Source organism: Antennarius striatus, chromosome 8 (genome assembly GCF_040054535.1).
Source record: "Antennarius striatus isolate MH-2024 chromosome 8, ASM4005453v1, whole genome shotgun sequence".
Lineage (NCBI taxonomy): Eukaryota > Metazoa > Chordata > Actinopteri > Lophiiformes > Antennariidae > Antennarius > Antennarius striatus.
Window position 1 is genome coordinate 8,837,896 of NC_090783.1, and position 13,728 is coordinate 8,851,623.

Consider the following 13,728-nt stretch of genomic DNA (forward strand, 5'->3'; position numbering starts at 1 on the left):
TGAGGAAAAGACAGGAGACAGAGCTGGAGGTAGCAGAGATGAAGATGCTGAGGTTCTCTTTGTGAGTGGTACTATTAATAATTACAAGACATTATGGGATGAACATTAATCCATAAACAAAGCACACACATTCTCTTACAGTCAAATTAACATTTTTGGATCATGCAAACTGAATCACATTTACCCTGAAGTGCCAGCTCATGACAGAAAACATAAAAAGGCAAAGACAGAAATAAAACAAGGCAGTTGAAAAGGCAAAGACAGAAATAAAACAAAGCAATCGGAGACTGCAACATCCTGCGACACCCTGAATTCAAAATTTTACCCTGACCTACACATTTTTGTGCCTCTGGCTTCCTGAAAATGTTACTTTTTGTTTTGTAATTATATCTCATCAGGTTTCAGAGATGTATACCTAAAAAGGTATAAAAGTAAAAATGTGACCTTGACCTAGTTTTTCAAGGTCAAGGTTGTGATCCAATTTTCATCCCCTGGCCTCCTTGAATGTAACACCCTTTGTTTTGTCTTTCTATCTTATAAGGTTCCTGAAATATGTGCAAAAAAAATGTACCAAAAGTTGAAATTTGACCTTGGCCTAGTTTTCTCGAGGTCAAGGTCATCATCTCATTTTCATCCCCGAGTAATGTGCTTTTTCTTTCATCTTTCTACCTTCAATGTTTGTGAAGATATTTGGTAGACAGACGGATGGATGAGCACACATACACTGACAATTACAATACATCACCGCTTCGCAGGATGTAACACGGACGTACAAGAGCTTACCCACCCAGCTACCACCAAGTCATTCACAAACAGAGTAAGAAAGAGGGTGAGTGAGAGAGACGGGGTAGAGAATGAGTAACAGATGAATGTATGATGCTGCAAAGCCTTCTCTGTTGCTTTAATTGGATTTGAATGGGATGCCATTGTGTGAAAAAGAATATTGTTGCACATGTGTGTTTACACAAACAGAAACACGCTGATATTGCAGCACAAACTTGCATATATAAATTGCATATGAACATGTCAATTCATATGTACCATGAACATGTGCCAATTCAGCTTATTCACTGCAAATAAATTTGTACAGCGAAAAAAAACTTCCGTTATAAAAAATATACCAGCAACAGGAGAAGCTCTGTAATGACTCTTGAATATTTTTTTAGCTGTTGTGATGGAAAATTACAATTAACCTTCTTGATATTTGATTTTTATTTTGAATTACTTATTAAATCCATGCATTCTTTTATACACAAGTGATTACAGTTCTTATTAATTGATTTTTTCAAATGCCACAATCCTTCAACAGGTCACCTTTTAGTATCAGTTTAAACTTTCTGTTCATACCATGTCATGCTGTCATTTTCCTCAACTTGTTACACATTGTGATATTGTCGTGAACATGTAGCATGGTAAAAAGATGGAAGGACAAATTTAAACTCAGATTTGCAATCAGGGACGGATCTAAGTTAGATGTATGGAGGAGGGACTTCAAGCCCCAGAGACAGGACAGATGTTTGTGTGTGCAGAATGTTTTTGGTGCCATGACTGAATGAGGTAGGTCAAAAACGCACATGTGTGAGATTTGCATGATAGCAGCGTAGAGCTGACAGACCAAGAAAATAAAAACCGGGAGGACTTTTTCACGTTTTTTTGTGATAGTATCACGTTATTTCGTGATAGTACCACGTTATTTTGTGATAAGATGTTAACCCTGGGTTAAAGTACATGCGCCGCGTTAGGCGATTTCTCCGTCTCTGTTCAACACCACAGGGGTCGAGAAACTAACAAATGCCTCACTGTACTTTGGGTGACAACATATCCAGCTTGGATGCAATTGACATGATGGAGCTTTTATCCATTTAGCCGGCCGTGTCCCTCCAGCTTATCAATGAGGAACGACGCTACCTCAAGAGGGTCCGACTCGTTTTTCCTCCGGTATAGCCCCATGTGTTTCAAATTTCTTCTTAAGGTACGCATGCTTATATAAATCTCATCCACAGAGCCCGATAACTGCAAAATCTCACCATGTCTCAAGCCAAGCATGAAATATAATTTAATGGCATCATGTAAAGGAGCCATGATTTGCAGATGGCCAGCAGACAGTAAATAAAACCACTTTTCTTTTCACGTTCTCGTCTTATCACAAAATTACGTGATACTTTCACGTTATAACGTGAAAAATTCGTTTCACGAAATAACGTGATACGTATCACGAAATAACGAGATACGTATCACGAAATAATATGATACGTCCCAGTTTTTATTTTCTTGGTTTGGCAGCTCTACGCTTCCGTAGCATGGACAGCAATCTGGCACTTAAAACAATATTCATTTCACTATTTTATAATGTTCGTCATTTTAGTAGCGTTGTACACATTACAGGGAGCTAGGACTGATCTCTGGGCTTGTATGAGGAGTATTAATTGTATAGAAGAGGCAAAGAACACAGATCATTGTGTAGAATTACACTCAATGTCTGTTTATAGGTTGAAAGTAAAAACAGACAAAACACAATATGACACAAATGTGTTTAGCTCAGTCCTATTTAATACTATTTATATTTCAAATCCATATTCTATTTTATTATTTTTATATTATTATACTATTTTAATTGGCTAATGTTCAGTGTCTTTTTTATTAGGCTTAGTTAAGTTTACATCTACTTTCTCTTTCAGTTTGAAAGACAAGTCACTGAATGTTACAGTCAGACTGGTAAATAATCATCCGCTGGATGCAATGCCAGATTGATAAGTCAATTACAATATGTAAAAATAAATTCATGAAGTAAAGTGAATAAAATCAATCCTTTTGTTAAATCTTCAAAGTTGTATTCAGGGCTTTGAACCGGTTCATGGAACGAAAACAAAAACCGGAAATTTTTGGTATTTTGGCAGGAACAAAAAACGAAACCGAAAACTTTACATTTTTTAATGTTCCAGAACAGAATTGGAACAGAAGACAATTGTAAACCGGTTAATACTGGGGGGGGGGGGTTCATTCTTGAAAAAATATTTGACCTCATGTTTCACTTCCTGTCATTCACTGGATGAGAGCAGAGAGAAGTAGCGGCTATCAGCAGCAGTTAGGAAAAGGGCAGTCTCCCAGTCACTATTTATTCATAACAGGTAAACACTGCAGTATGTCAATCTTAAAAATGTATGATTTAGATATTAACTCATTGGCTGCAGTCATTTTCAGAGCAGTGTGTCCCCGTACTGCCAGCGCTTTGTAGCAATATTGAGCTATGGGAGAAGCACAATGAAGATCTGTTGTTCAGCAATAAATGACAATGTGGAAGTTATTCTTGTCTTATTTCATGTAGTGTCTAAGTAAGAGGCATAAGCCTTAACTACAGTGATATAACTGTCATAAAGCAGAGGTGTAGTGCTGTGGTACTGTTTACTGTAGGGTAGGGACATATCTATAATTATAGTATATAAACTAATTGCTTTAGGTGCCAATTTCAAGTCTTTAAGTTATGGTATTTTGCGCACCATTCGGCTCATTGTATAAAGACGCGCAGTCTAAATAACGGTGCACCTTATTGCTCGGTGCATGCTAGCTAACGGAAGCAAAGAGGTGACTGTGGTTGAACTGTGTTGTACTACGTATTTAAATTTAAAAAAATACACCGACATTATTTTTAAATATGTTTTTATTTATTTTTTGATAAATCTGTGCTAAATCTTTCGAAGTCCTCATCTTAGGTCTGCATTGAATAGCTCATCAATTTCACTATCGTTGAAATTATATAGTTTCCGGGTGGCTGTCCGGTAATGATGCCGGCTTTTGCGAAACATCGGACAAAAGTCGAAGCAGACACGTTAGTCCAGGCATCCGCAATCCACGCACATGTTGTGGAGGTCGCAACTTGCTCGGCACTACCTCCAGTCCTGGTAAACGTGTGTTCACCGTCTCATCCATCATCACTCCACAACGCACACAGCTTAACTTTAAATGCTCTGTTTACACCAATGTCCAGCGGTTGGAGTTCTTTCATTAATCCTCCCGGGATGATGGCAAGCTCTGCTTGACGTGTTTTTTGACAGAAGCGGTGGTGTGGGCGTGCATGGAGTCACAGATCAAGAGAGATGGTGAAGCGTGAAAAAAGCCATCCGGTCTCTTTATGTGAACTGGAACAACCGGAACTGATAGCCTGGAGTTTACATATTGCGTTGTAAGCGTTTCTCTTCGCTGACGCCATTGTCGGGGGTCTTTAGCCAAACAAATGTGGTTAACAGCATACTTGCAGTACAGTACCAGCATATACCCTATACCGATACCTACCGGAGGTGTGCCGGACGGAGCCTCGCGTCATGTTCTCTAATTGGTCCATCGCTGCCGGCGTACGTAGTGACGTAATACGTCCTATGTCAGCGGACAATGGCCGACCTGGTTGAGCGCTGACTAAAGTCACACAAAAACATTTTTACAGATTTTGTAACTCAGTGTACACATAAGATGCTTAATGTTAAAAGGCGCAGCGTTGATTTTTGGAGAAATTTTGAGGCTTTTTAAGCGCGACTTATGGTGAGCAAAATACGGCACCTACATAGAGTATTTATATTTCCAAGGAACATTATTAACTGGTTCAGGAACTTTATTTTTTTGTTGCAACCGGTTCAGGAACGTCAGTTTATGGGGGGAACACAAAACTGGAAACGTTATAATTCCGTTTCTGTTCGGAACGAACGGATTGGCAAAAAATTCTGGTTCAAAGTCCTGGTTGTACTGCGTGCTGCAGGCTGATTTTAATAGGATTTTATTTCTGCTGAGATCCAAGTGCTTCTGTCATGTATGAAACATATGAGTGACTGTCTTTTTCCAAATTCTTAGCTCCAAGATTCACAAATCCTTCCTGAGAAATTTTATCACATTTTTTAACCAAATACTGTGAAAGAAAAGCAGTAAGCAGTATTTCCTCTAGATGAGTACCCTAATCATACTCTAACACTCCGGACCAGGTTGGTTAGAAGGCTCTCTTTGTGAACCAAACTATTCTTGTGGGTTCTAAAAAGCTTTAACTTGTTAGTCCCACAATAGCCTATTCTCACATGGCAAGAAACATGATGTGCATCAGTTACAAAGTGACAAATAGATTTCAGTAAGATATCCATGTAGCTTTATGTCAGCATGAACCAATATTAATGATAGCTTGCAAACTAACTAATAGCATAAAGTAGTTGTTAAGCTAGTTACATTGAATAACACACAATTCGACCCATTTAATGCAGAACATAGTGACAAGCTTTCAGAGATTCTACATTTTGGAAACACTTGTCCAACACACCGCTCGTGATGACGTGACCTATATAACTAAACACACCAGGAGTCATGGTGTCTACATCATTAATAAAACACAGCTGCAGCCACACAAACCTAGAAACCAACATGCCACACTTAACCGAACATCACAAAAACATCACCTTTTAACTTCACATTAAATTTCCAATGTGCCTTTGCATTCCTAACTCTCAGTACACAAACACAGCCAAGCACAACCATTTCAGATTCCTGGTGGCTGATGTGTGTGATTTTGTTTTGACTGCCAGCATAGCAATTTGGGTCTTCAACACATTTGATCTGTATTACAGCATATTTCTGGTTCTATTTGGAGTACAAACATAATATCAGTATTGTGGAAAAGTAAAAATACGCTCTTTGATTTGAGGAATATCAATTTTTGAGGAGCTAAAGCCCTACCGCCAAAAACTGGCCTAAACCCCCCATGGCTGCAAGTTAATGTGGCTTCACAAAACACAAGTGTTGGTACATTTTTGTGAATTAGGTCTTACTGACAAGGGTCTTTAAATACTCCATCAATGCTGCCATCTCCATGTCAGTAGGCACCTACACCATGATAAAAAAAAACCCAGTCACATCTGTGAGGCTAATTTCACTCATATGACTGTCCACCTTGCTTGCATAACATCGATCATACAGTCAGAATCATGTGGGACCCCATTCATTTTAGAATCTTGGTTGATGAGATGTCAACCAACTAGTTCAAATGGAGCAGTGACAATTTTGTCCTGACAGGGACATCTTTCATTGCTGTCTAAAGGCTAAATTTAAGTTTCAACAAACAGTAAATAAACCAAGGAAAGGTAGGAATAATGGTACAAACTCTGCTACTTACTAAAACAAGAGAAACATTAAAGTAACAATGTAACACATTGATATCATATTTAGTATTTTAATTATTTTGATTTCATTTTACTTAAACCACTTCTGCGAATTACTTGCATGTACATGATCCATAATGAAATAAATCTCCCTGGTTTTGGGCATTTTATGATATGCAGTCCTGATTGTTCTGGGAAAGTACAGAATTTATCTAATTACACTGAAAAAAATTGCATGATGACCTACAGTATTTTGGAATGCAAAATAATTTGTGTAACATGAATGGGAAAATATCTCTAATCAGGTAAATATTAGCTGAAGCTGTACAATGTTTTGTTAAAGTGCCACTTTGCATGAACATAGAGAACTAAGATCAGTTAGCCTGGAGTTAGTAGATTGAAAAGAAATGCTAATCAGAAATAAATGTCTCTGTGTGCATGTTTTTGAAAGACTGAGCAAGAAAGAGAAAAGCAGTATTGTGTGTTACATGAGAATAATAAATACAAATTTAAAAGCAAGTAAAATGTCCTAAGAATGAGTGAAAGTCTGCACAGAATCAGTGACACACAGACACCACAGAGAAACAGCAGGAAAAAAATGACTCATGAATACAACATGGGAGGACAGACAGATGACACTGACAGAGACAGAGACTGGAGTACAGCAGTCACAATTACAAAGGAGAAAGACCTCAACTGAGCGATATAAAGGAATGAGGTAGTATTGTCTTCCAGAAGATGAAGTCATTTTCTCCTGACAGTGTTTCTGTTGGTGTTGAGCATCATTGGAAAGAGTTGACAGGGTAATGGATCACCACGTGCAATAAAAAAATCCATGTGTGCTCAAACATGTGCACAGTTAGACAGCCTGGCATGCAAGAGACAAAGGTAGAGGAAAAAAAGCAGCACGATTTCAGAAACTACAAATCAGACTCCAGCCAAAGGTTCTTGTTAATATGAATTCTTAAATATGAAGATTTAAAAAAAAAAATCATACTAAAATCACTGGTGATTGACTCGTACTCCTGAGTTGTTGGGGTTTTTTTTTTTCAACTTTATCAGGTTTTCTTTGGGAATTGCACAATTATACAAATCATTCATGTAAAACATAAACTATGTTGTGCAATCCTGTAAAAAGAAAAATAGAAAAGAAAAAGAAGAAAAAAAAACCCCCAAAAAACAAACTAAGAAAAAACAGAATAAAGAACAACAACAAAAACCCTCAACTCACCTCCAAACAAACAACCTCAAGCCACTCATGTTATAACATATACAAATAAATACAAAAAATATATTAAGATAGGTACAATAGAATAAAATAAGGTGCACTCTATGCAATGTCCAATACAAGCCAGAAGTAAATAGGTATATATATATATATATATATATATATATATATATATATATATATACTGTATATATGTATGAATAAATAAAACTTGCCTTGGAGAAAAGAAAAATTGCTTGTTTCTATTAACTGAAACAAGGGCCTCCATATTTGTAGAAATTTATCCGTGGACGCCCGTAGTGACATTCTAATTTTCTCAAGTTTGAGAAAAATTGGGGTGACTTCCACTTAAGTAAAATAAGTCTCCTGGCCAGAATAGTCATAAAGGCTAAAGAGTCTTTTTGAGAGGAGGACAAAACTGATGGTCCTGAGACAACCCCAAACAGAGCACCCATGGGGTTTGGGTCAATATTTTTGCCAATCACGTGTGAAGCAGTAGCAAACACATCATTCCAGTAAGTATGCAGCCGAGGACATGACCAGAACATATGCATAAGGTCAGCAGGTTACTGATAACACCTGTCACAAATTGGAGAGACAGAGCTGTACATTTTAGATAGACGACCTTGGTATAATAAACACGATGAACAAGTTTACGTTGTATAAGAGAGTGCTTTGCACAAATAGAAGATTTATGTACCGGTACTAATATTTGCTCATCAGATATAGGTTCCCCTATATCTCCCTCCCAAAGGGTCCTTATTGAACTTAAAGATTTTGTACTCATCAGGTTCAATCGATTATAGAGAACTGAAATGGAACCTTTCAGCTTAGAAATAGGCAAAAGCAAAGCATCTCGGTCACAGTCCTCAGGTAAACTAGGAAAGGTAGGGAAGTTACTTTGAACAAAGCTACGGACTTGTAAATATCTGAAAAAGTATTGGGGAGGGAGAGCATATTTCACTGTAAGTTGTTGGTAAGTGGCAAAAATATTATCAATGAAAAAGTCTTTAAAAGTCTGAATACCAAGTTTTGACCAGGCAATGAAAGGTTTTTCTGTGAGAGAACGCGGAAAAATGTGGTTTGCAGTTAGGGGAGCATGAGAGGAGAAGAGTTGCAAATTGAAATAGCGCCTCAGCTGGGTCCAAATCTTAAGAGACTTTTTCACGATAATATTTTTTGTGTAAACAGCGGTTGAGGTTTTAATTGGTGAATACAGGAGCGCCCTGAGAGAGACAAGTTGAACAGAGTTTGCCTCCATGACAAGCCTTTCTGGTTAGGGGGAAGCACTGTTTTGGAGCCAGTAAAGAAAAACTCTAAAATTGGGGGCCCCGTAGCAAAATCTGAGGTTAGGTAAAGCCATCCCCCCTAATTGCTTTGGCCGTTGTAAATACTTCCTGGACAAACGGGGAGTTTTCTTATCCCACAAAAAGTCTGAAATGAGAGAATCTATTTGTTTAAAGAAAGAGTTAGTAAGAAAAACTGGGAAACACTGAAAGAGATAAAGAAAATGGTGAAAAACATTCATTTTTATACAAGTAACGCTGGCCATCAACGGCAGTTTGAGTAACGACCATCGCTCACAATCTGCTTTAAATTTTGATAAAAGTGGAGAAAAATTAGCTTTAAATAAATGGTCTTGTTTGTGTGTAACCTTAATTCCCAGATACGTAAAACTGGTATCAACTTTAAAGGGAAATAATTGTAAAAGGGGGTCTGTTGCAACCAAATTAATAGGAAATAGCTCACTTTTACTCAGGTTTAATTTATATCCTGACAGTTGTCCAAAGTCTGAAAGTAAACGCAAAGCAGCAGGAATAGAAGTATGGAGATGTGAAATACATAAAAGCAAGTCATCAGCATAGAGTGAAACTTTTGCAACCAGACCATGGCGCTGTATTCCTACAATACACATATTAGAACGAATAGCAATCGCAAGAGGCTCAATAGCCAAAGCAAATAAAAGGAGGCTTAGCTGGCACCCTTTCCTTGTTGAGCGATATAGAGGAAAGTAATTTGACCACGTATTGTTGGTCCTAACTGAAGCTTGTGGATTGGAATAAAGCAACTTGATCCAGGATAAAAAATTATCTCCCAGGCCAAATTTTTTCATCGTGTAGAACAGGTATGACCATTCTACGCAATCAAAAGCCTTTTCTGCATCTAATGAAATGACTGCTTCCTGACTACCATTGGATGGGCTACTATATATATGTTAAAAAGTTGCCTGACGTTGGAAAAGGAGTGTCTGTTTTGAATGAACCCAGTCTGATCTGGGTCCACCACCATGGGAATAGCAGTCCCAAGACACAAAGCCAGAACTTTAGACAATAATTTAAAATCCACAATCAGAAGACTTATGGGTCTATATGAGGAGCAATGAAGAGGATTTTTATCCTTCTTCAGCAGAAGAGAAATTGTAGCCTGATTTAGAGTTTGAGGAAGAGTTCCAAGAGCAAAAGCTTCATTATACATGTCCAATAATAATGGTGCAAGTTGTACCCAGAATTTTTTGTAAAATTCAGAGAGATAACTATCCGGTCCTGGGCACTTTCCACCCTGAAGAGACCTCACAGCCGCACTGAGCTATGATAGTATTATAGGTTTCCCAAGGGTGTCAGCGGTTTCTGAACCAACAATAGGCACATTGAGTTTAGAAAAAAAGTCATCAAAGTCAGCATCCTTTGACACAGATTCAGATGTGTATAATGACCTACAAAAACTCTCAAAGGCAAGATTTATTTGAGACGGATCTGTCATTACGCCTGTGTCTGTCTGGATCTGAGAAATTTGACGTGAAGCAACTGATTGATGAATTTTAATTCAAAAAATTACGCTCTAGATTGCAACATGAGTTCAATTGTGCGATGGGTCATAAGTAGATCAATTTCAGCTTGCAATGAAAGACGTTCTTTATATACCGGTAGATTTGGGGAGGCAGTGATTGCGTACATGACATCTAGTTGTGAAATTTGTTTTCTCAGTTTAGTCACTTTCTCCTGCCTCAATTTATTTTCATGATGAATGTAAGAAATAATTTCTCCCCAGATAAAAGCCTTCAAAGACTCCAAGAGAAGAGAAGTCGATATCCCTGGTGTCTTATTGATAGATAAAAAGAAATCGATCTGTTTTGATTCAAAATTGGTAAAGCAATCGCGAGAGAGGAGACGTGTGTTTAATCGCCAAAGAGGACGTTCAGATGGTTCAGCACATAATTTGATATTCATTAGAAGTGGAGCATGGTCAAAAAGAACAATGGCCTCATACCTACACAAGGTTAGAGATGACAGTCATCTATTATTGATTAGAAAAAAGATCAATACGTGTAAATGTATGATGCACAGCTGAAAAAAAAGAGTACCCTTTCTTTAAAGGATTAAGAAATCGCCACGCATCAGACATTGAAAACTCCTGCATGAAGGAATGAATAATTTTGGCTGACCGTGAACGTGGCACTGGTTTCGTTGAAGAACGATCCAGTTGAGAGTCCAGCCAGCAATTGAAGTCACCACCTAATATCAAATAATGCGATGACACGTCTCGGAGGAGAGTGAAAAAACGTCTAAAAAACGCTTCATCGTCACATTTGGGTGCATAAATGTTTGCCAGTATGACACAAATATTTTTAATTACACCAGTAACAATAATATATCTCCCACTGGGGTCAGAAATAATCCGATTACAAACAAACGGAACAGATTTATGCAAAAGAATAGCTGTCCCTCTGGCCTTACCAGAGAAAGATGAGTGGTATATTTGGCCTTCTCAGCCCTTCTTCAGTTTTGGATGTTCAGAGTTCTTGAGGTGAGTCTCCTGCAAAAAAAAAGCTTGGCTCCTATCTGATGGAGATGATGCAAAACTGTACTGCGTTTAACGGGGTTATTAAGCCCCTTGCAGTTAAAACTGGCCAGCTGGAGATTCTGTCCCATCAAAGTTGAAGACATAACAAGTCAGAGTTCATAAAAGAGAAAAAATAAATCAATAAACTGATGAGCATCTGAGTACATTGGTGGCAAAAAGAAACAGGAAAAGTGATACTCTTTAGTAAACGCAGGAAAAGAGTGGATGGAGGTTAAAAAACACACAGAAATACAAAAAGAAAAAAAAAATTACCCCAAACCTGTCGCAACAGCAACCCCACAACCAGGATGTGCGACACCCACCCCGTCCCATAAAGCACATAGCCTAACCTAAAAGGGTCTCTTGCTGAAGCAAAATCAAACACGGAAAAGAGACCTGACTCCTCCATAGGGAATGTGACAAGTACAAATCTAACTGCACCATAATATTACCGAAATCAAAAACTATGAAATAGTAATTAATAACTATCAATAAGGAAAAAAAATTGTTTTGTTTTTTTTTTTTAATTTTATATACTGGTTTGATCCCCAAAGGGAAATTAAGGACGCACACTCTAGCTAATGATTCAAACGCATGCATACATATAATTGTGAGTACAGGCCCCTGTATCACACACACACACAAGGGGGCCTGTAGGCATGCAGGGGAGGTAGAGTGGCAGGCAGCTCCTTCTTGGTGCGCCTCAAATGAGCAATTTGTAAAGGGGACGGCACCTTGCTCAAGGGTGCCTCGGCAGTGCTCCAGAGTTGAGCTGACACCTCCCACTGTCAGCTCACCCCCGGGTATTTTTTGGGGGGCGGGAGTGGGAATCGAACCGCCGATCTTAAATCATAGGACGACCTGCTCTACAGCCCGCTTTACCGCTGAGCCACTGCCGCCCCAAACTAAAGTTAGAGAAAAAAAATGCAGCATGTGTGCATTTCTATCTTTCTCAATACAAGTGCTGGTAGTATCACATCCATTCCATTTTAGTGTTTGCCTTGGGCTGGTATCTTCTTGAGTTAACCTTCAAGCAGAGCTCAGAGCCACAGCCTTTTTAATGTTTTTTCCAACAAAGTTCATAGCAGCTAATGGGTCTTCAAATCTATGGACCTGCCCCGACAGGAAGAGTGATCCGCAGTGTAGCTGGATAGAAAAGGCCGAATTTGATACCTGGACAGCAATGTAGTTCGTTCTTAACTCTAATAAAGGCAGCTCGTTTTTTTGCCACTGAAGAGGTATAATCAGGAAAAACCGACATTTGTTTGCCTTTGTAGTAGAGAGGGGCAGCTGCTCCAGCTTTACGCAGGATTTCGTTGCGTTGTTGGAACGTATTGACCCAAATGACGAGAGCTCAGGGGGATTCCCCTTCTCCGAGTCTGGAACGTGGGCTCCGGTGAACGTGGTCCAGCATGGGTTTGTTGTCTAGGGAAAGCAATTTCTGCAGTAAGTTCACCACAGTCTGTCAGGTTCCCTCGATCCCCTCTGGGACCCCGACCAGACGAACATTATTCATCCTAGACCATCCCTCGAGGTCAGAGGTCACCAAATGGCGGACCATGGTCCGGATCCGGACCGCATGATGGTTCTGTCTGGACCAGTGACACTCTATGATAAACTCACGAATAGATATTCTTGGAGCATTTTTACTGACCGTCGTGGATACAGAAGGCGGGCGCTGCTCCTCCAGTTAAAACGGTAATTGGTCCACTCAGTTTAGCCAATCGAATCGTTTGTTTACCGGCTCTGTCAGCGCACCTGGAAGTGAGACAGCTCGCTGCCGCTACCGCTGTGAGTTTACCGCTACAGGAGCACAGAGGAAAGGAGACAGTGAGGACAGAATAGCTCCAAATGAAGGGAGGTTAATGAGGAAAAACACTCGTTAACAATGAGTAGACGAAATTTATGTTTATTTTTCCGTCAGGCCGTTCAAACCATTTTACCTCATATAGTCTGAACACGTAACAGTAATTAATTAATTAATAACGTGAAGCACCACTACGAAACAAAGTACAGAGCTTTTGCGCAGAATTATCTCCTGAAGTCCGAGCTGAGGGCAAAATGACAGAGAAAAATGCAAACGGATGTTCCCTAAAGGCATGGTGGATTTTGGGGCAACGTAAACATCTTTTAGTGATGGGACAGTTGTGAATAGGTGCTTAAAAGCTGTAGTTGAGACATTGTTTGAGGGTAAACAGAAAGATGAGATGTGTGGAAAAACTCCCAATGTCAGCTTCAACAGCAACCAGAAAATCATAAATATTAACAGCTTGATGCAGTTATTCAGAGAGCACCATGCATATCTGTGGACATTGATGAGTTGTAGCTTCTGTGTGTGTCAGGTTCCTTCACAAAGATAAGGAGCTCTTTGCTGAGTGTAACACCACTATGAAACACACACAAGAGTAGAGGACATACATGTAGCAATAAAAGACATGCTGACAAAGTCCAATGGTCTCTTTCACCACACATGACAGAGACCACCACAAGGTGACCACTACCACCACCACAAGGTGTGCACAGGCACAAGGT